Below are 23,597 nucleotides of genomic sequence, written 5' to 3'. Positions count from 1 at the left end.
GATATGAACTGTAACTTAGTAAAATCGTTGAAATTGTTGCATGTTGCGTTTATATTTTTGTTCAGTATATATCCATACTTTACACAATGTGACTTCTCTTCCCTTTAGATCAACTAACGACAACTTACCTCGTAGCTCGTGTCAACACATTTGTCCCTTTCAAAATCTCTGTGATCAATTTGGTGATCACTTTAGGAGGGTTCAGCCTTTGAAAACAAATTAAGTGGCCCGAATGTTAGCTAGTTACTCTCAACTTGACCAGAATCAGGCAGATTTATGACTTGGTGGCTTTGATAACTAGTGACAACCCCCTATATTTTTATGGCTAGCGTAGTAGACGGGTTGGTTGAAAATTTCACGAAAATTATGGACGTCCATTGATGGGGGTTGAAGCCGTGCTTTGTTATGATTCTGAATGGTCAGATAGCTAGCTAGCAACAATGGGTGAGTACGTTTTGAATGGCCCCGTGCCCCATTGGGTGGAGATTTCACTTAAGTACCAATGGAAGGTTCTAAAATGTGCAAAAACCACTCACCCGGGGTACCGGGCCATGCAAAATCAGCTTGTCCAATGACAAGAAGATGCCATGTGGGGAATCGTAGGTGGCTCATTTCAGCAAGTTTCATCTTGTTCTGAATAACATGTCTTGTTATGGACTCAGCAGCTAAACTGGTGAAACCTTATTGTATTTGTTAGTGTTCATTATTAGTGATTAAAATAGCGAACCCCTAATTATTATTATTACTCTCCTTCTTCCATAAGGCAAAATTTAAATGCAAATTCCCATGAGATGGTGAAGACTCGGATGGTGCAACCTTGCATGATGGTAACGAGCCAAGGGCCTAACCCTCTCATGCAATGCCAACATTTTCCAGACTAGTACCTAAAACAACGTGGCCTGTGTTGACCAATTATCATTCAGGTGGGCGTGCTCTGGCATATAAATCAGTCACAAATGTTAATATTTTTCCAAACACTGTGAAGACTCAACATATTCAATCACATTCAGATCAACCACACGGTGAAACTATAACGGGCACATGTTTATATGTCTTTATTTTTTTTACTCAGAGTGATGAAATTTGGCGCACATACTAAGGGATATGAGTCTAGCTAATCTGCAAAGTATGGTTCAGGTTTGCCTCATGGTGGTGCTGTTGAACATTAAAAAACATTCTTTCAAGCTCATTGGCTCATAGCGGCCATATTGTTTGAGTTAGAGTCATGGGTACATAGATGATATATACCAAGTTTGGTGCCAATCGGTCCAGCGGTCCCGGAGAAGAAGACGTTTAAAGTAGTCAACATCATTGAAAATTGTCCAAAAAACCTCAAAAGCATAATATTGCATGGCCTGTTCGATGTAGAGTTCTGATATTTGGCAAGCGTGGTAAACAGTATAGAAGCAGCTCATGCTACGGCAATGTGTCCAATTTATCCTGATGGTGGCACAGTGAGCACACAGCTGAACTCCGACAACCCTTGCAGCTTTAATTTTGTCTTGATTTTTTTTCAGGTTAATGCTAATATGGCTTAAATCCGCTAGCTAGCTAACCAACAACTGTAAGAATGTATTTTATAGACAACAAGTGCTCATTGTGAAAATGTATTTGTTTTCAATAAACGTTTGGCGATGAAATATTGTATATACCGAACAAAAATACGCCCTGACCTTAGAGAGCCTTTTATTTTTTCTGTTTTTGTTTTGGTCAGGGTGTGATTAGGGTGGGCATTCTAGGTTTTCTGTTTCTATGTTTTCTATTTCTTTGTTGTTTTTGCCATGTGTGGTTCTCAATCAGAGGCAGCTGTCTATCGTTGTCTCTGATTGGGGATCATTGATAAATTGGTATTTTCTGGTTGGGTTTTGTGGAGAATTATTTTCTGTTTAGCTGTTTTGTTTGCCTGGCAGAACTGTCCACGTTTGTTTTGTTCTGCTTTGTTGCGGTGTTCAGTTTCATTAAAACTCATGAACGCATACCACTCTGCACCTTGGTCTCCTTCTTCAACCCACGAGAGTCATTACAGTGGCAGCCGGAGGAGGTAGGGAGCTGGTTGCCCAATATAAAGGATCAAAACTGGCGGAGGAATAAAAATAGCATAAATAGGAAAGTATACCAGTTTCACTTAAAGACCCGGATGTTGACAACTGTGCCATACATATTGCAAAATAGTTGGGAAGAGATTTTTGATGTACTGATTCCATGGTACAGGATGTGAGTTGATATATAAAACAACAAGATTCAAGACTTTGTGCTTTTCAGCTAAAATGATTCTTGCCACCAACAAAATGTTGAATATTTGGGCCATAAAATCATCGAAGCTCTAGATTTTGTTGTGAGGATACAGAATCAATAGACCATTTATTTTGATATTGCCCTCAGGTAGCCTGTTTCTGGTCTCAGGTTCAGAAATGGCTGAAAATGCATAGCGTTAATCTAAACTTGACCCTAGAAATCGTACTGTTAGGTCTGGAGAGACCGGTTCAGTCAATTACTAATGCTCTCAGTAAAAGTATTTATCTTCAACACTTTCTGTGGATTCCATTCGATTAGATTGAAAGTATGTTAAACATCACAGCATAGTTGAAAGATGTGTTGCGTAGAAACCCGAAGTGGGTGGCCAGCAGCGAAAGATGGGATGAGCTGAGGGTTGGTATGTGGGAGTGGAGTTGCTGTGTGGGAGATAAAATAAAACATAATAAAAAATTATATTTTAATGACACGAAGTGGCAGTGTTTTTACAACTAATGCCGGTTAGCCTGAGGCTGATGGACGTGTAGGTGTTTGTACACATGCATATACACATACTCTCATTCAAATAAGAACATACACGTAATAGTGCCAGAAATGCACACAAACATATACAGTTGGCATTGCTGTTATGATTTTAGTAGTTCTTTATCCTTTGTTTTACATGTATTTTGTTCTATAACTTTTTTGCATTGTTTGCTGTTCTGTCCTTTCCTTTTTTCTCTTTAGTTCATTCTCTTAATTGTTGGTGCATTGGGGGGTTATTGGGGGTGGGGAATGGAATTCATTGTATTTATGATTTTTATTTTTTTTTCCTGCGGGAGGACTGTGGGATGGGGTCTCGAATGGTTGCGGGACAGCTATTGGGGAATTGTGGGGGGGGGGGGGGGGGGGGGGATCTTGGAGGGTTCGGGGTTCACGTTTTTTTGCCTGGTGGTAGATCGGTCAATGTGCCCTTGAGCAGGGCATTGACCCTGGATGCTTCTGTGTGTCGTTCTGATTGGGAATCTGTTGGATGACTGGTATGATGTTGTTGAGTGGCTTCACTGCAAGTATATTGTATGTTTCGAATATATATATATATATATATATAACGTTTTACAATAAGAACTTAAATGTTTAAGATAAATATTAATAAATAAATATTAAGGCTAGGAGGCTAATCAAAGTCAGACTGGAAATGTGGAGGGTGGGGTGCGCAATTATATACTGGCAAATTAAATAGTTGGTAATAAGCTCCAAGTTTTGCCAGTCTGCCATGTATCGAGAATGGCACTTTGGCTATAATGAAAGCCAATTGGTCAATCCTTGTCACGCCCTGACCTTAGAGCCTTTTTATGTCTATTTGGGTTGGTCGGGGTGTGATTTGGATGGGCATTCTATGTTGTGTGTTTATGTTTTGGCTGGGTATGGTTCTCAATCAGGGACAGCTGTCTATCGTTGTCTCTGATTGGGAATCATACTTAGGCAGCCTTTTTACCTTTTTAATTGTGGGAAGTTGTCTTTAGTGGCACAAAAGCCCTCGTAAGCTTCACGGTCGTTTTGTCATTTTTGTTGGTGACATTCATTCAATAAAAAATGTAAGCTCACCACGCCGCGCTTTGGTCCACTTCTTCAGACTATCGTGACAATCATTCTTTTCATCTATCGCTTCATCAGAAAACCTTCACAAATATCATTACATCTATTCATACCTATACTGCTAAAACTATTTACCAATCTATTTTTCCAGCTGTAGTTAACCACAGGAAATACATTTTTCACAGGTTAGACAGACTGACATCATAAACCGATGTCCTCCACCGACCTATTTGGTGGTGTGCCACCTTACCCTAGAAGGCCTTGTCAGAAGGTGAGTGTAGCTGGTGCATGAAGTCAGGCGCAGGAGAGCAGAATGAGTGAGAAACGTACTTTACTCAAGGTAACAATTACACTTGACCAAAACAAGACGGTAAAGATAACGCAGGGTGAACACAGCACCCAACTGAGCATGTAATAATCCCGCACAACACCATGGGGGAAACAGAGGGGTTAAATACAGGAACAAATAATTGTGAAATGGAAAACGTGTGAAAACAAACCAAAGGAAAAAGTGGATCGGCGATGGCAAGTAGACCGCTGACAAACAAGGAGAGGCACTGACTTCGGAAGTCGTGACAGGCCTACGTGTTTGAGCAGCCTCTTCTGCAAGACAGAGAGAACATTAATTTGATGTGCACACCAAGTGTTTACTTGATAGCTACCTAAACAAATACAAAGTGTTAAGATAAATTCATTAAAAGCAATACGAACAAAAGTTGTCCAGTAGGCATCTACAGAGGGAGCTAAGAGCTGTGTTGTCAGTCATTTCCCAGCATCTTCAGTAAAAAAGGCAGATCTTCAGGAGAGTGCTAGTAAAGTTTTTTTGCCTGAGAAATGACTCTTGCTAAGAAACTATTTCTGTTTTTGTTTTCAATTAAAATTGTCAAAAATAATCACAGGTACTTATATCAAAGGCTATGTCCGAAGAGCAACTTTTGACCAGAGCATATAGGGTCACATTCAACAACAAAAAAAGTGCCATCTAAAAAACCAACAAGGGTTCTTCAAAGTTTTCTCCTATGGGGACAGCCGAAGAACTGTCCCCATAGGAGAAACCTTTGAAGAACCCTTGTTGGTTCCAGGTAGAAGAACCATTTTGGTTCTAAGTAGAACCATTTGGGTTCCATGTAGAACAGTTTCCACAGATGGTTCTACATGGAACAAAAATGGGGATAGCTTAAGAGCCCTTTTAGAACCCTTTTTTTCTAAGACTAGGGAAAAGGGTGCCATTTGGTACGAAGTAAAGTTGTCTAAAGTGCAGTTCATTTAGGTTTCAACTTTAAACTCAAGCCTGTTGTGGGCCATGCTCCTTTTCCCAGAGCAGCTGGACAGATTTACAGTACACGTCATAAGTTTTGACACACCTACTCATTCCAGGGTTTTAATTTATTTTTTACTATTTTCTACATTGTAGAATAATAGTGAATACATCAACTATGAAATAACACAATCATTTAAACAAATCAAAATATATTTGAGGTTCTTCAACGTAGCCACCCTTTGCCTTGACAGCTTTGCACACTCTTGGCATTCTCTCCACCAGCATCATGAGATAGTCACCTGGAATGCATTTCAATTAACAGGTGTGCCTTGTTCAAAGTTGATTTATGGAATTTCTTTCCTTCTTAATGTGTTTGAGCCAATCAGTTGTGTTGTGACAAGGTAGGGGAGGAGGAGGGGGGGGGGTATATAGAAGAGAACCCTATTTGGTAAAACACCAAGTCCCTATTATGGCAAGAACAGCTAAAATAAGCAAAGAGAAAGACAGTACATCATTACTTTAAGACATGAGGGTCAGTTAATGTGGAAAATCTCAAGAACTTTGAAAGTTTCTTCAAGTGCAGTCGCAAAAACCATCAAGCGCTATGATGAAACTGGATCTCATGAGGACCGCCACAGGAAAGGAAGACCCAGAGTTACCTCTGCTGCAGAGGATAAGTTCATTAGAGTTAACTGCACCTCAGATTACAGTCAAAATAAATGCTTCAAGTAACAGACACATCTCAACATCAACTGTTCAGAGGAGACTGCGTTAATCAGGCCTTCCTGTTCGAATTGCTGCAAAGAAACCACTACTAAAGGACACCAATAATAAGAAGAGACTTGCATGGGCCAAGAAAAATATGCAATGGACATAAGACCAGTGGAAATGTGTCCTTTTGGTCTGAGTCCAAATGTGAGATTTTTGGTTCCAACTACTGTGTCTTTTTTGAAACACAGAGTAGGTGAACGGATCTCCGCATGTGTGGTTCCCACCATGAAGCATGGAGGAGGAGGTGTGATTGTGCTTTGCTGGTGACACTGTCAGTGATTTATTTAGAATTCAAGGCACACTTAACCAGCATGGCTACCACAGCATTCTTCAGCAATACGGCATCCCATCTGGTTTGCGCTTAGTGGAACTATCATTTGTTTTTCAACAGGACAATGACCCAACATACCTCCAGGCTGTGTAAGGGCTATTTGACCAAGAAGGAGAGTGATGGAGTGCTGCATCAGATGATCTGGCCTCCACAATCACCTGACATTAACACAATTGAGATGGGATGAGTTGGACAGCAGAGTGAAGGATAAGCAGCCAACAAGTGCTCAGCATATGTCTTCACAATTATTCTACAATATAGAAAATAGTAAAAATAAAGAAAAGCCCTTGAATGAGTAGGTGTGTCACGTTAACTCTCGCTCCCCTTCTCTGGCGCTCATTGTCGCCAGTTCTCATTATTACACACACCTGTGACCATCGTTATGTGCACCTGCGCCTCGTGAGACTCCATCACCTTCCCGATTTTCTCCCCTATGTCTGTCACGCCCTTTGGTTCTTTCCCCAGGTGTTATTGACTCTGTTTCAGTGTTTATGTAGGTATGCTACTCGTGTTTCTTGTTTGGTTCAATGTTCATTTATTAAATTCACTCCCTGTACTTGCTTCCTGATTCTTAGAATACACGTTACAGTGTGTCTAAACTGTTGACTCTTTCTGTATATGTGGCCACTGTAGTGACCTTACTCCTGACGTAGGGACCTCTTATGAACAGGCATTATGCTTATGGCCTGTGCGTGATCACGTGGCCAGTGTTGCGGAGTAGTGAACTAGGCTTATGTAGTTTATCTAGTAATTTAACTACATTTGACAGTAGTTTGGTGGTAGTTGAACTAAAATCAAATCTAGGTAAGGTTTTCAGTAGATAATTACTTTTTTTGCCGTGTAGTTAACTATTGGAACTACAAACGACTTTAGGCAATACGTTTTATTTTTTTGGTATCAGACCTGACTAATTTTAATTTGAAACACAATTTATGTGTTGACCCCAAAGTTATCTGTTCATTCAGTTTGTAGTCTATGACATATCAATTTTTCATACGATAATGTTTCACAAGTAGTTTGGATATAGTGAACTACTTTTTCAAAGCAACTTCAGTTAAGTAAACTATTTTTTCATAAGGATGGCTTTATTGTAGTTTCACTTCTTCCAGTGTGAAGTTATTAGTGGCTTGGTAAACTATGTTTTCAGAGTAGCTTCCCCAACACTGTCAGTAAACATCATGTAACCTTTTGATTTCATGGCTTTAGCCAATAAGTCACTTCACTCTTGTCATTCTTGTCCATATATTATTTAATCAACAAATAGTTCCAAGGTAGAAATGTTAACTCCATCCACTTAATTGACAAGGGCTTTGTCTCCACCTGTTGGTGACAATGTGTCTGTACACTACTGTGAATTGGAGCCACTGGTGGTGTGTGTGTGTGTGTGTGTGTGTGTGTGTGTGTGTGTGTGTGTGTGTGTGTGTGTGTGTGTGTGTGTGTGTGTGTGTGTGTGTGTGTGTGTGTGTGTGTGTGTGTGTGTGTGTGCGTGTGTGTGCGTGTATGTGTCCTCATAATTCACCCTTCCTATGGTCTCTTGTGCATGAACTAGAACAGTGCTGTGCCTGTTCGAGTGAAAGGTTATTTTGAACGGGAGTGCAATATACCTGCATACCTTCAGCAGTGATTGTGAACTCTGAGTCTCTTCTCCCCAATGACCTGAGCTGTCAGACCTTTCCTTCTCTCCGTGTCAAGATGTCTATATCATTTTAACTGCCGACCTGAACATGGGCCGCGCTGGATTATAGCGAGGGTATAAATCAGCCCCAAAATCTCTCTCCTTCTCCTCCCAACCCCATTTCACCACCACCACCCTCCACTTCCACTTTAAACCAGCATGCCTCCTCTTTCAACCGCCATATTGCTTTCACCTACAGTATCCTGGAGTTTCAGATCAGTGCAGATGAAGAAGAGGAGACGAAGGGAGGTCACGTTAGTCTATTGAGATGCACCCAGTGTGTCCAATCATCTATGACTCATTGATGCCATGTTGATACACCACAAGTGAGGTTCTTGTAATTAATAAACCTCTCTGCTGCTCCTCTGTGCTTGGTCACGCTCTAACAACCCTAACTGCCATTGGACAATAACCCAAGAATGCGTAACAACTGTGGTACCACTGCTGTAGCCAAAACGGGCATTGACAGCCGTGAATATAAAATCTAAAGCTTCTAAATGAAAGGATTTGGTCAAAACGCCAACATTATCTCTATAAAGTTACTCCGTTACTATTTACAGATGTCAGGAATCTGGATGTATCTTGAAGTTTGTTAGATACAGTTCACCATGCAGCAAGATGTAGTGCAGCAAGATGTAGAACTAATTAATGCAAATCTTCATTTGGTGGGAATACTTTGAACAAACTCAAGTTGACACATAAAACATGTAAACACATTCAAAGCCGTCTACATGTGGTGATATTGAAATCTGAAAAATTGGTCCTTTAAAAAAAAAGGATTGGTATGAAATCATTATCTTATGGATATTCAGTATTTGCAATACAAGGTCACTTTTGCATAAATGTATGCTATTGCATAAATGGAATTGGTGTGTCTTGTGTTTTCAAATTATCGAGGGATAATTGTTGATGAATTTTTGTGATTTATAATGCGTTATCCCTATCACCAAAGTTCTATAGATACAACCATAAATATTATGATTTCCTAGTTGTGCATTTCCTCTATAGTCAGGCTATTTTACAAATAATATGCTAAAATAAAATGTTATACAAACTGAAAAACAGAACTGGGATGATGTTTTTACAACAGAACCTCAAAATAATGTCCTAGTTTTATTTTCTTCTGATGACAATTTTAGTGAGACAGGCAACATTTACGGCAGATAAGAACAAAGGAACGGACCTTTTGGACGTTCACTATGAATTATGAATATGCAAAGCATCTAGATATGGCCATGGTCTGCTTCTCATTCAATGCAGTATAACTCTTGTAAGAGGATACACGAGTAGATCATCCATAATATATTCCTAATTATACAGAATATCATAAAAACGTAGGCATATATTGGGACCGACATAATTTCTGTCTTCCCTTGTTCTTGTTTCTTCATAATTTGCGGCGTATGAAGGAGGGGAGGGGGTATGGGTCCGTCCTGTCCTGAAAATAGCGAGACAAACCCCATTCATATGCGAAGCTGCTTCATTTCAGCAGGAGGAAGATTTGATATGTTTTACAGATGACAAGAGCAATAAATTATGGCGCCTTTACAAGCTGCAGTGAGAGACGCACAGAGTCAGTCTGCATGCTGTTGGGGGGGAAGAGGAGCGAAGTACAAAGGGTGGGGGGGGGGTGCATTTATATGATAGAGATGTAGAAATAACCCCTGAGAATCCCTAATAATTCAGTAGAAGTCAGACTGCAGTAATACCCTATCTAATCCACATTTCATCTCACGTTTATACTGTTCTGGTAGTTATTGAGATTTGCTCATTTGCATTTCAAGCGTTATGATTCTGTAGGGGTGTATGTGCTAATTCAGACCATCAGGTGGCACTATCTTCTCAGTGGTCAGATATGGTCCTTAAAAATGAATTCTAAATGGCTTTTTTTTCCCACTTTCACTTTCATTCTACTTAGTTGTATGAAACCCCTCACTTTTAACCGAATCTGAATATAAATGCTCAGCCTCAATCTATTTCGAAATACCCAGCTATAAACTATGCGTCAACGGGAAAAGCCAGGTGGCAGTTCATCCATCATAGCTCATCATTAGGATGGTTCATATTCATTGCTCATCAATAATCCAACATATTCATCCAGACATTCTCTCACACAGAGTGGACTACCAGGTATTCTACAGCACTGACAATGGCTGTATCCATCCGTTATGCATGACTCAAATCGTTAAATAAATTAGAATAAAAAATAAATAATGCATGATTCAATCATACACATAATGTACTGGACGCAGAGCCGTCCGGTCATGATTGTCCAGATTTGAGATCTTTAAAACAATTTCAGTTTGATTTATATGAATATTGCAAATTCTCCTAGTCACATGGGGTTGTGAGGGAAGTGGGGTTTAAATATACTTTCCTGTAGCTTGTGAATGACAAACCTGCTCATTAGAGTGGAAGATTGTATCCCCTCAAGGTGCCGTTGACAATTTCAACTTTTGAAATATACACCTTGATTATTGTAGAGTATGGCTTCAATACTTTAAATACCTGAATCGAATACCTGCATTTCCTGCCACCCAAATCATCCAGAGATGATCCTTTCCCCCCTCTAATTGGCTCAAGGGGAAGCTCTTATCTTAGTGTCTGCAGTCAGATCAGCTGATCCAGTGTCAAAACTTCAACCAGCAGCTTTGGCTTCTGTAGGTATGTAGGCTATCTCACAGCTCTCCACAGTGCCAGCTGACATCAAAGGGTGAGAATTTCACACGAAAGTCAAACACTGCACGGTGTCGCTACTCACTACGCAGCTTCATGCAAGTCATTGTAAATTACAGACATAATTCAATGAATGTATAAAAACCATAGAAAAGCCACAAAATTCATGTTTTCACAACAGTGGGCACTATTGGTCATTGGGCAGCCATTTTGGGGGTTGTGAGACCCCTCTTTCTCAAACCCACCGGCATAGACGTGATAAAAAGTCTAATAGGTCTCCATTGTGGGGAAGTTGGAGGCTCTGAGAGGGTTTTACGGGCTGACGGCTGTTGTCCACACGGATGCCGATAAACCCACACTCAGATGTGTAGAGTTTCCCAACCAGCTTAGTGTGTGTGTTTGTGTCTGCACATCTGTAGACGTGCGTGTATGCTTGTGCGTGTGTGTCGAAGAAAGAGAAAGGTGGAGTGGTTGATGGAGATTGAGGAGATATGGTGAATGTCAAGGGGGGGGGGGGTGTTCTGATACTGTTTTTTCATGAGGGCTGGGAAAGAGTGAGGAGGTGGTTTTGTTGTTTGTGTTTTGGTGTTTTTATATGGTCATTTGTGGAGGTGTTGTTTGTGGACTATAGGTGTGTGTGTGTGTGTGTGTGTGTGTGTGTGTGTGTGTGTGTGTGTGTGTGTGTGTGTGTGTGTGTGTGTGTGTGTGTGTGTGTGTGTGTGTGTGTGTGTGTGTGTGTGTGTGTGTGTGTGTGTGTGGGGGGCTGTGTGCTTTTCTTATAATCGAAAAGGGGAGATGGGTCGTGCGTGTGGTGCCATACACATGGGCAGGACAGACTGAGTAAAAAAGGGGAGCGAAAAATAGTGATTACCCGTCATTGCCAATAAAGACGCAACCTTCAATTATGAGATGGCACGAGACAGAACCATAAATATTTTAATTATTAGCCTATTGGGTTGGAATGGAAGCCTTAATTGGTTCTGGTTGAAACTAAATCCTCCATTGGTTGAATTGGAAGCCTCCACTGGTCCTTCCATGATGGCCACTATGACTGTTTAAATTACCAATACAATATGGCCCATCCCTCATGAGCCCACATGACGGCTGTACGATAAACAGAACACAGCAGCAATAAGGTTGTGAGCTGTGTCCAGTTTTGGCCAGAAACGTTTGAGGCTCGTTCACTGTGAGCACTCTGCTGCTGCGATGACGTACACATGATTTTCATGACAATGCAGTAAACGGAGGACGAAAAACGACGTAACACTGACCCACCACAGCAAAACAGTTGGGTAGTGAGATAATCTGTCGGTGAGGTCAAAGGGCAGCCGTGCTTGAAGCCTGGCACCTGAGCCCACAGCGCAGATGGAGACAGCAGTGGATGTTGGTAGGCGGAGCATAGGGTATCGGTTGCGATTATGTTGTAACCAATGGCAGTGGGCATCAACTTATGAAGCCATTTCAGTTTTTTTTATCCCCTAAAGCAAAAATATAAAACATTTTTCAAATATCACAGAAAATAATGATTACACTTATCCATATCACAATATATGGAAGTAGTGCCAAACAATTTGATCATGTGTACATTAATGATTTTAATTCCCTCTCAACAGAATAACCATCTCAACGTGTCATAAGCAATGTAAAACTATGGTTGGCATTTTGTCGTGATGGAACTATACTGAGCAAAAATATAAATGCAACATGTAAAGTGTTGGTCCCATGTTTCATGAGCTGAAATAAAAGATCCCAGAAATGTTCAATACGCACAAAAATATTATTTCTCTAAAATGTTCTGCACAAATTTGTTTACATCCCCGTTAGTGAGCATTTCTCATTTGCCAAGATAATCCATCCACCTGACAGATGTGGAATACCAAGAAGCTGATTAAACAGCATGATCGTTACACATTTGCACCTTGTGCTGGGGACAATAAAATACCACTCTAAAATGTGCAGTTTTGTCATGCAACACAATGCCACAGATGTCTCAAGTTTTGAGGGAGCGTGCAATCAGCATGCTGATTGCGGGAATGTTCACCAGAGCTGTTGCCATTTAATGTACAATTCTCTACCATAAGCCACCTCCAACGTCGTTTTAGAGAATTTGGCTGTACGTCCAACCGGCCTCACAACCGCAGACCATGTGTAACCACGCTAGCACAGGACCTCCACACCTGGCTTCTTCACCTGTAGGATCGTGTGAGACCAGCCACCCGGACAGCTGATGAAACTGAGGAGTAATTCCTGTCTGTTATAACGCCCTTTTGTTGGGAAGAATAATTCTGATTGGCTGGTCCTGGCTCCCCAGTGGGTGGTTCTGTGGCCTCCCAGGCCCACCCATGGCTGCCCAGTCATGTGAAATTCATAGATTAGGGCCTAATGAATTTATTTCAATTGGCTGATTTCCTTATATGAACTGTAACTCTGTAAAATTGTTGAAATTGTCGCAAGTCGCGTTTATATTTTTGTTCCTCATAATTGACCCAAAATGAATTGGTTTCCCATAATTATTTTGAAGGGAAACCAATTCAACTGCCACTGTATGTTGTTTCCTCCCATACCCCTACTCATATTTAACCCCTTAACCCTCCATGAACTGACTGAGAATCTGCTAAGAGCCTCAGTAAACACTGCAGGTTCTCTGAGGCCTGTAGCCACAGCTGTAGCAGCTCAACATGGCCTGAGGTATTGGAAAAAGTGGGCCTGGCTGTCAAAATGGTTATCAGTTGCTTGTGTCAAAGGGCCTTCTTGGTTAGGGCTGAAGTCGCTAATAAATTGCAAGATGTTGGGAGGGAGTAGGGGAGTGGGCGGTGTACTGAATCACATGCAAGCTCTTTAAAGACCACAACAAGCTCCCTCCCTCCCTACACCGAGCACCTCCCCTCACCACCCCTACGCCGCACACCATCAACAATATGCCTTGACTGTGGAAAGTGTAAAATCAATATACCCTTAACAGGCGACTGAAGCTTATTTCTCTGGGCACGGGCTGTGACAAACGAGAGCATGCTAATTGATTAGTGCTCTGAAACGGGGTAATCTCTCAGCAGGTTGATATTAAAACGCAGTGTGTCCGACTGGCCCGATGACCAACGGCATTATGTTTGTAACACCACACAAACACAGCACAGGGACCCTGAGCCCAACAGTGGACCATTCATCCACTGGGTGAATGAATGGATGCTTATTGTGCCCATTCACTGTGAATGAAAAATCCTGTAGACTACTCTGCAGATTCTACAGAAGGGTTATGATTGTCATTATGACATAGTGCTGACTGCTGATGCGCTGCTGGTTTAATTAGCTGGCTGAGTGAGGAAATTATATTAGAACCAACTCTCTAGGCTATGTTCTACACAATCTGCTTCATCAGGCCTTTATAGGGAAGTTTGTAGATCTATAGATTTTAGATCTAGTTTTTTAACACTGTCACAAAGTGTCACAACTTCAAAATATAGACTTTCAGATTTTTCCATGATTTCATGCGTTTTCATGCAATGGGTTTATAGTGAGTGGGATTTGTCCAGACCTTGATGGACGATGGGGTGGACACTGACCAGCTTTGAGAGGTGGGATACGTGGAGGTTGGTGGGTGGATGAGGGGCAGGGTAGGGGTCCAGGGTTCTCTCGTCCCCACTGACCATCTGCTGGTGGCGTGGCTTTAGACAAGTAAAACGGAAGAAAGGTGGTGCCACAGCTGCCTCTGACAAAGACAGTCATTAAGTTATAATGTTCACAAAATACACAGTACACAACTGTCCAAAGACAAGCACTGAACTACCACAAAACAACTGGAGCAATTTGTTACTACATTTATTCAGCAGAGGAAAGGGAGGGGAGCTTCTAGTAGACAATGGCAGGCACACGCGTTACTGGGTGGGGGGGGGGGTAGGTTACCGGAGCTACAACCAAAGCCACCCTCCACACACACACACACACACACACACACACACACACACACACACACACACACACACACACACACACACACACACACACACACACACACACACACACACACACACACACACACACACACACTGCACACCTCCTCAGCATTCTTTCCAACAATAACACGGTAATAATGACCACCATCAGAGCGATCGATAGGTGCAGAATCTGGAGACGGATGAGTCTTTTGAAATTCCCCCACCTCCTGACCACACCATTGTCTCCCAGTGTCAGTAGCATCACACTTGGGCCCTGCATGGCGAGAGAGAGGAGAGGAGCGGCCCTTTAGCTGCTAGCTGTTTTAATAGGATTAAAGGGACGTAGTAGTAGGCGCGGCCTGTCGCCGGAGCACATTATTACACATTCAGCCTTTCTGTGCTGCCTGCACGGGCGGACGGACGGAGAAAGATGGATGGCCCAGCTCACGTGGCAATTAATAATGTTTTTACAAGAGCGATGGAGCCGTGCAGTTACGGCCACAGAGGCACTCGACGGATCTGCAGGGGTATTGAAATGTGCAGGTGAATTGATTGGTCCATCAGATTTCCTGTAGAAATCATTTGGATTAATTGAATGCGTAAAAGGTTGGGGGGGGGGTGGAGGAGGGGACCACCTGATTTATAGGCCCTGTTCAGGGCGAAGAAGGAAAATGGCCGCCCAACAGCTAGATATCTGACAGGGTCAGTCAGAGGAGAGTACTGATGGGGGAAGGAAGTAGACTGTAGTGGCTATGTCATGTAGGCTGATAAAGAAGCCATCCCCATAGTTCAGACAATGGGTGTACTGTAAACCCAGCCAAGCAGTCAGTCACTCAAAGAGCATGTGTGTGGCTGAAACAGCACTGACGCAAAGCAGTCCATCCATAGCAGGCCCACCCATTGAGCAGCCACCACCCACCACCCAATGGTTCCAACTGGGGCCATGGCCAACTCACAGAAGAAACAGCTGGTGTAGGCTACACTCACACCAACTGCTCACTTGGGGTGTTAATATGTTACTATGATACTGAACATTTATTTAATACATTTTATTTTACTTTAATTTAACTAGGCAAGTCAGTTAAGAACCCATTCTTATTTACAATGATGGCCTACCATGAAAAAGTCCACTCTCTGCTAGCTGTTGTGTCCAAACGTATCTCTCCAAACGTTCTGGGTGAACCAAGATTATGTCTAAACTACCAAACTACCGTGCTTTATGGGGATATAGCAGGAGAGGGCCCATCCGTCCCTATTCTGAGATCAAATGTCACAACTCACATCCATATACAGTAAGTAGGCTTACTAGGTCTTAGGAAGGAAAAGGTGAGACTGGTCCAGGGAGCATAATGTGGTGGACTGAATGATACTGTTTATCTTGATTTTTTAGGTTAATCATGGTCTTCAATCTGGTCAACCAGGGCTGGGGTCAAATTGAAGGCAGTCAATTCAGGAAGTAAACTTGACCAGTTGAATAGGTAGACTCATAGAGAATATAGAAATTGATCTGATGCATTAGCCTAAACCTTAGCGACAGATTGTTACACCCAGTATTTTAGAATGTCCATAGTAACCAATACTACGAGGTTTCTGGTTGACAGCGCGTGTAAAAAAAAAAAAGAAGCTATTTGGCGCCTTGATCAAAAAGCCTATCGGGTCATAAAGCTTATAAGCCAATCAAATGACGACGTCCCTTCGGTCTCGAGGGTTAACCCAGCAGACCTGTGAAGAAGAAGAATTCAGGCCAGACATGATTTAAGTAAGAAAATATTTCATATTAAATGCTAACGACAGACAGGCAATAATGACTAGCTAGAATGGGCTTAAGTTGAAGTTGGTGTACAGTGGCATAGTGTGATGTGCACCTTGAAATGAGAAACGGTGTTATGAATGCTAGCTACAGAGTTGTGCCCTCACGTTTCCCTCCATTTCCCACATGACAGTTTGTGACTTAGACGGAATTTCAAAGATGAGCTAGCTATGTCATGCATTTTATGGTTGTAGAGTAGCTTACTGATATGAGTCGGCTATGGTTCTGACAATCTGACAGAATCGTTCTGTCTTTTTGGGACAGAGTAGGTGTACACCTGACACATGTAAAATACAGCTGCGTTATAATTTTGTTTTGCCCCATAGCTGTTCCACGGTGAGAGCGGAAGTGTGGTACGTGACCAGTGGTCACATTTGCGCAGTGCTGTAAGGATTGCTAGGTAGGTTATCAGTTACACACACACACATTTTTCCACATCTCAGTTTATGCTTTTAGTCTGAGGGCTGTTGTTACCTAACCTGGGTTCAAACAGACCATCCATTGAACCAGAGGAATAAGGACCAGACATCTCAGGTGGTTATGTTGCTATGGTTGCCAGCCAGGTTGTGTGTGTCCCAGTCTACCTATAGTGTCTCAGCTCCCATCCATCTGCATGGCGGCCAGTTACCTACCTGAGACTTTTATAGTAACCCTTTTGGTTAACCTCAGTGCTTTGATGAGCCCGCACTCATAATCTGAGCTATTTAATGTCTGCCCTACTTACCTCAGGTGTCCCTGTGGTTAGCCATGTGGGTACTCCTCACTGTTTACATTCAATGGGGTGTTGGTTAGTAGAATACATCATCTCTACTATTCTACTCCTGGAGGTGAATGTGTTTACTATTGCTATTCTGATATGTTGCCCAGAAGTGGACTCTGTGTCTGGAGCCAGTTGACATTGACACAGCAGTTAAAACTGGTAGCAGAGATGTGGTTGTTCAGTGTTTATTTTGGTAGTTTGTGGTAATGATTCATTCCCAGAACACCCGCAATGCTTTTAATTCAAAGCACATGCAATTTCCTACTTTCTCAAATGGGGGCCAACTAATATTTTATATTGGTCTTGAATGTAAATATTTTGGAACGAATGCTGAATTTTTGAATGAATGCCGAACTTTGATTCAAACTTTTGACTGGTACTGTTAAAATGCAGTACCAGTCAAAAGTTTGGACACACCTACTCATTCCAGGGTTTTTATTTATTTTTACTATTTTTTACATTGTAGAATAATAGTGAAGACATCAAAACTATGAAATAACACATGGAATCATGTAGTAACCAAAAAAGTGTCTCCATTAGTGGCACTCATCAGGAAGAAGCGGTACCTCAAGGCTTCATTTTCTTCCTAATCCAATTGTGATTGTACGCATGTGGTCACACACACGTACACACATGTACACACACATGTACACACACACACACACACACTACTTATGTCATAAATGTGGCAGTGTTGGCAGCCCATTTGGATCCCAAATGAGCCTCGTCTGAGGGGATGCTGGGAGGAATGTATTAGGGGGTTGGCAGGGAGGGATGTGGCACAGGGGGGTGGGGCCTGGAGGCAGCGTCGGTTGTGTTACGAGCAGCTGCCTGTCTGTAAAGACAGTGGGCGATGCTGCAGCAGCCAGGAGCACAGCTCTCCGGTTACAGTACCTGTCCATAAAACCAGGCCCCTCGTCCCCCTCTTTCCCCTCCAGAGGCCCCCCAAGGTCCCTCGGCACAACCTACAAATCGCACAGGCGACGAAAGCTGCGGCTATGGGGCCACAATCCCACAAACAAGGGGTTATTTTTTATGTCTGCTGCCCGACATTGAGGGTCAGAGATCCAAATAGGATTGGGTGCTGCTGGGTGGTACGGGTGGGTGAGTAAGGGTGTCTGGTGGTGGTGCCAAATAGAGAGACCCCAGAGTGAGCTGGGGTCCTAAAAGCAACGACCAGAAATCAATGACCATCCCATGTATTGGTTTATGTTATTATTGCATACCAAATACTGTTATAAACGTTTAGTATTTCTATATACATTTATGATACTGATAATTATGAAATTGTGTTGGTAGTTCAAATAATGTCATGTATAAGCAGGTAACGTGTTTTTTACCCAGACCCTGGTTGTCAACATTATACCCACCATAGCACACCACCCAGTTGATCTCCTTGTTAAAATATCTTGCATACTGTATGACATTCAGGAGCCGATGAAGGACCGAGAGAGCAGAGTTAAGTCCGGATTCCTTGTGTAGTCCCCGTGAAGGACAGTTAATGGCGGATTTCTTTACTGCACAGTTTGGCACACCCCTTTTTATTTATTTTTTACTGGGAGAGGAGAAGGCTTAACAGTTCAGAAACTAGTAATAAGCGCCATGTGAACTATACAGGTCCTTAAAATGAGCTCTCAGATGCTGTTTACAAGACCGGTACCTTTTAAGAGTCTGTCTTTTCCAACGGCGGAAAGTCAAATTGCCCTCCTCTTAATTATTGTCAGGGTGCATGATTTTTATGAGGACCAGTCACAATACGATACACCTGACAATTTAATTTAGACTCTTATTAAAAAGGGAGCGGTTGGTTCTGTCCATTTTATTTATTTATTTTCATTGTCATTTGTTTTTGTTTGTTTATTTATGTTTTTGTTTATGTATATACAAATACGAGGTTGACATTTGGGGACGCTGATAACATGATTGTGGCTTTGCGGTTTAGCAGCCTCTAGCACTTCTTACTATGAGGTGTGAGCTTTGGCAGTGTGGGCGAGAATCGTGCTCCGTAGACCAGTAGCCAGTAGGTGGTGGTAGTAACACTAGTATGAATCAGACTCCTGTATAGGCCAATGATGTGTATGTCTAGGATCTTGGCTCAGTAACCAGGGGAAGGGAGAGGGGGAGAATTGGATGGAGGGGCCTTTGGTGCACTGTGTTTCCTGTTAGTAGGCACTGGGGAACTGAAGCCTTTACAGAAATGACATGCTGCTGACACAGAGCTTCCCGGGAGCAGTTCAGTATAGCTGGATCTTTATTGTGAAAGCTTGGGTAGCAATGTGTTTGACTTGAAGTACAATATACAATCAATTTAGAAAGCCGTCCCAATGAAACCATATGTTGATGGAACCATACATTGTTATTACAAGGATTTATAGTCAGTGCAGTACATCCCACTCAAATCTGGATGTTGGGAGAAAATATTTCAATATCGTGAATGGAAATGCAGTTAAACTTGGTGCTAGCTGGGTGCTGTTTAGTCAGGGATGGTCAGTGTTTAGTCAGGGATGGTCAGTGTCTAGTCAGGGATGGTCAGTGTCTAGTCAGGGATGGTCAGTGTCTAGTCAGGGATGGTCAGTGTCTCGTCAGGGATGGTCAGTGTCTCGTCAGGGATGGTCAGTGTCTAGTCAGGGATGGTCAGTGTCGAGTCAGGGATAGTCAGTGTTTAGTCAGAATGCACCTATCTGTCCCTCTGTCTGTCTGTTTCTTCTCTTTCAGATGACTGGATCAACCTGACCAACTGCAAGTTCGAGAGCGGTGAGTACCTCCCTCCCTCCCTCCCTCCTAATGATCAAACCTGATGATTAGCAAAGAGATGTACACACTGAATGACTGAATACAGTAATGACTAATGATAATCGATCGTGCTTAATCCCTATAGAGCTGATCAATCAATGCCATTGTCTCCATGATGTAGTGCCATTGATCAAGCGTCATTAAAATATCATCAATTGAGCTCATTAACCTAGACCTATTGTTCTCTCAACACTCATGGCCTTGAGCATCAGGTTTTTAGTATGAAGCAAAAGTGATTGACAAGCTGTTTTTTTTTCATATTCTGTATTGCGATATTTATCAAATGCTGATCTAGTGTAATATTGTTATCCTGATCGGCAGTGGAATTAAGTGTCAAATTTGTTTAGTACTGTCACAGTCAAATGTTGATACACCAGTGTGATGACAGATATATCCCTCTTGACTATTTGACCCATCGTACAGTTTCAATGATACACACAAATTAGATATTGGAAAGACTCAATGGTTCTGTCTTGTCACGTTGAAAGTAAAGGAATTATCCCGACACATCAAGTATTTACAGACTCTTCCAAGACTGTCTCGGCATAGGCCAATATGAATAGTTGGCTAATTTACACTACCGTTCAAAAGTTTGGGGTCACTTAGAAATGTCCTTGTTTTTTAAAGAATTTTTTTTTTTTAGTCCATTAAAATAACATCATATTGATCAGAAATACAGTGTAGACATTGTTAATGTTGTAAATTACTATTGTAGCTGGAAACAGCTGAAGGCCAGCATCCCGGAGTCGCCTCTTCACTGTTGACATTGAGACTGGTGTTTTGAAGGTACTATTTAATGAAGCTGCCAGTTAAGGAGTTGTGAAGCAGCTGTTTCTCAGACTAGACACTTGAATGTACTTATCCTCTAGCTCAGTTGTGCACCCCGGGCCTCCCACTCCTCTTTCTATTCTGGTTTGAGACCGTTTGCACTGTTCTGTGAAGGGAGTAGTACACAGCATTGTACGAGATCTTCAGTTTCTTGGCAATTTCTCGCATGGGATAGCCTTAATTTCTCAGAACAAGAATAGCCTGACAAGTTTCAGAAGAAAGTTAATTGTTTCTGGCCATTTTGAGTCTGTAATCGAACCAACAAATGCTGATGCTCCAGATACTCAACTAGTCTAAAGAAGGCCAGTTTTATTTATTATTTAATTAGCACAACAGTTTTCAGCTGTGCTAAGATAATTGCAAAAGGGTTTTCTAATGATCAATTAGCCTTTTAAAATGATAAACTTGGATTAGCTAACACAACGTGTCATTGGAACACAGTATTTCTGATCAATTTGATGTTATTTTAATGGACAAAAAGTGTGCTTTTCTTTCAAAAACAAGAAGAATTCTAAGTGACCCCAAACTTTTGAACGGTAGTGTAAATGTCCAAAGCAATATCTTTGAGTTGAAGAGAAGCTCAGCCTCCAAACTTAGGTCATGGTGTGTTTAGTAAGGGCTGTATGACTTTCTGTGGAAGGGAGAGAGAGGGAGAGAGAGAGAAGGGAAAGGACTATTTGGGCTGGGGAAGAGACGCTAAGAGACCGGCTTTAGGATCATGGGCAAACCGCACATATATACAAGCCCATAAAATTGTGGCATGCTTTGTTGGCAGAGCCAGACGGCGTTCAGACTGCTCTACATTCGGGGCATGTGATGAGAAGGCAGCTGTGCTGTGCCTCCTTTCCCTTCGCATAGGGATTTCCCACACTCTGTGTCTCTGGGTTCAAACAACATACTATAAGTGTGTAAAATGCACAACATGCACTCACATGCAAACACACTCACACAGAGAGGGAGAACATGAGCAACCATGTACACAACCACAGAACTAAGCAGTAAGCATTGCGACCATATCCAATCTGCAACCACAGAACTAAATACAATTGTGTAGTCAAGTACACAGCCACAGATCTACACAATCACAAAACCCACACAACTACACAAGTCCTATCCATTCCCACAACCTTTTGATTATGTTATTCACAAACCCAGTACTACACTACCACACACAATTCAAAACAACACCAAAGTAACCCTTGTGATACTCAACCAATGAACCACTTGTGATACTCACATCATGAACCAAACCACACATTTCCTTCACTTCCTACCAATGGCAAATAAAGATCCTTAGATCCATTCTCTAGTTGAGTGTCAGATGTAGATTATTATTTCCAGAAATTATTAAATGCATGTTCAGTATCTTCATGCGAAAATATTCTGAATGCCAAGAAAATATGATGTTGCTAATTTGGTATTGTCTACATATGGACAGTCTGTCAATGGTATCAAGACCAGTAAGTTGATACAGTACCATAATATGAACACATACTGATAATATGATGTAAAGTACCTTCACACCCCTTGACTTTTTCCACATTTTGTTGTGTTACATTTTTTTAAAAGTATTCATGGAAAATAAAACACTAATATACACTACATGATGTAAAGTATGTCGAACATCGCGTTCCAAAATCATGGGCATTAATATGGATTTTGTCCCCCCTTTGCTGCTATGACAGCCTCCACTCTTCTGGGAAGGCTTTCCACTAGATGTTGGAACATTGCTACAGGGACTTGCTTCTGTTCAGCCGCAAGAGCATTGGTGAGGTCAGACACTGATGTTCGTCGATTAGGCCTGGCTCGCAGTCGGCTTTCCAGTTCATCCCAAAGGTGTTCGATGGGGTTGAGGTCAGGGCTCTGTGCAGGCCAGTCAAGTTCTTCCACACCGATCTCAACAAACCATTTCTGTATGGACCTCGCTTTGTGCACGGGGCCATTGTCATGCTGAAACAGGAAATGGCCTTCCCCAAACTGTTGCCACAAAGTTGGAAGCACAGAATCGTCTAGAATGTCATTGTATGCTGTCGCATTAAGATATTCCTACACTGGAACTGAGGGGCCAAGCCCGAACAATAAAAAACAGCCCCAGACTATTCTTCCTCCACCACCAAACTTTACAGTTGGCAATATGCATTCGGGCAGGTAGCGTTCTCCTGGCATCCGCCAAACCCAGATTTGTCCGTCAGACTGCCAAATGGTGAAGCGTGATTCAGCACACCAGAGAACGTGTTTCCACTGCTCCAGTGTCCAATGGCGGTGAGCTTTACACCACTCCAGCCGATGCATGGCATTGAGCATGGTGATCTTCGGACATTGTAACAGTAATCGACAGCACCATGGTGAACAAAAGGACACATTTACAAATATAATCAGTGGGAATAGGGGTCAGGTGTGCGTAATGAAAGTTCCAGAAGGATCCATGACAAGTAATGTCGGGGTGGCAGGGTAGCCTAGTGGTTAGAGCGTTGGACTAGTAACCGAAAGGTTGCAAGTTCAAATCCCAGAGCTGACAAGGTACAAATCTGTCGTTCTGCCCCTGAACAGGCAGTTAACCCACTGTTCCTAGGCCGTCATTGAAAAAAAGAATTTGTTCTTAACTGACTTGCCTAGTAAAATAAAGGTAAAAAAAATGTCCTCAAACACTACAGTCCGCAAAAACACTAGGGTTTAGTAATAGTACAGTATTTAATTTGCATATACCCTGCCCATTCCCCTCCACCATATCCCAATTTGTGCCACCCACAAGTGAGAAACCTACATGCCAAGTATAGACCATTTATTGTGGTCCCTACTGGTTATAGAAAAGAACAGAAGCTCTGAACTATCTGTTCAGACCCCAATCCTATCTACCTACAGGTTATAGAAATGCAACCATGTTCTATGTTAAATATAATAAAACAAAAACACTAAAATACAGTATTTA

This window comes from Oncorhynchus gorbuscha, linkage group LG26, assembly GCF_021184085.1.
Source record: "Oncorhynchus gorbuscha isolate QuinsamMale2020 ecotype Even-year linkage group LG26, OgorEven_v1.0, whole genome shotgun sequence".
Lineage (NCBI taxonomy): Eukaryota > Metazoa > Chordata > Actinopteri > Salmoniformes > Salmonidae > Oncorhynchus > Oncorhynchus gorbuscha.
The sequence above is the reverse complement of the archived record's forward strand: the minus strand, read 5'-3'. Positions refer to the sequence as shown.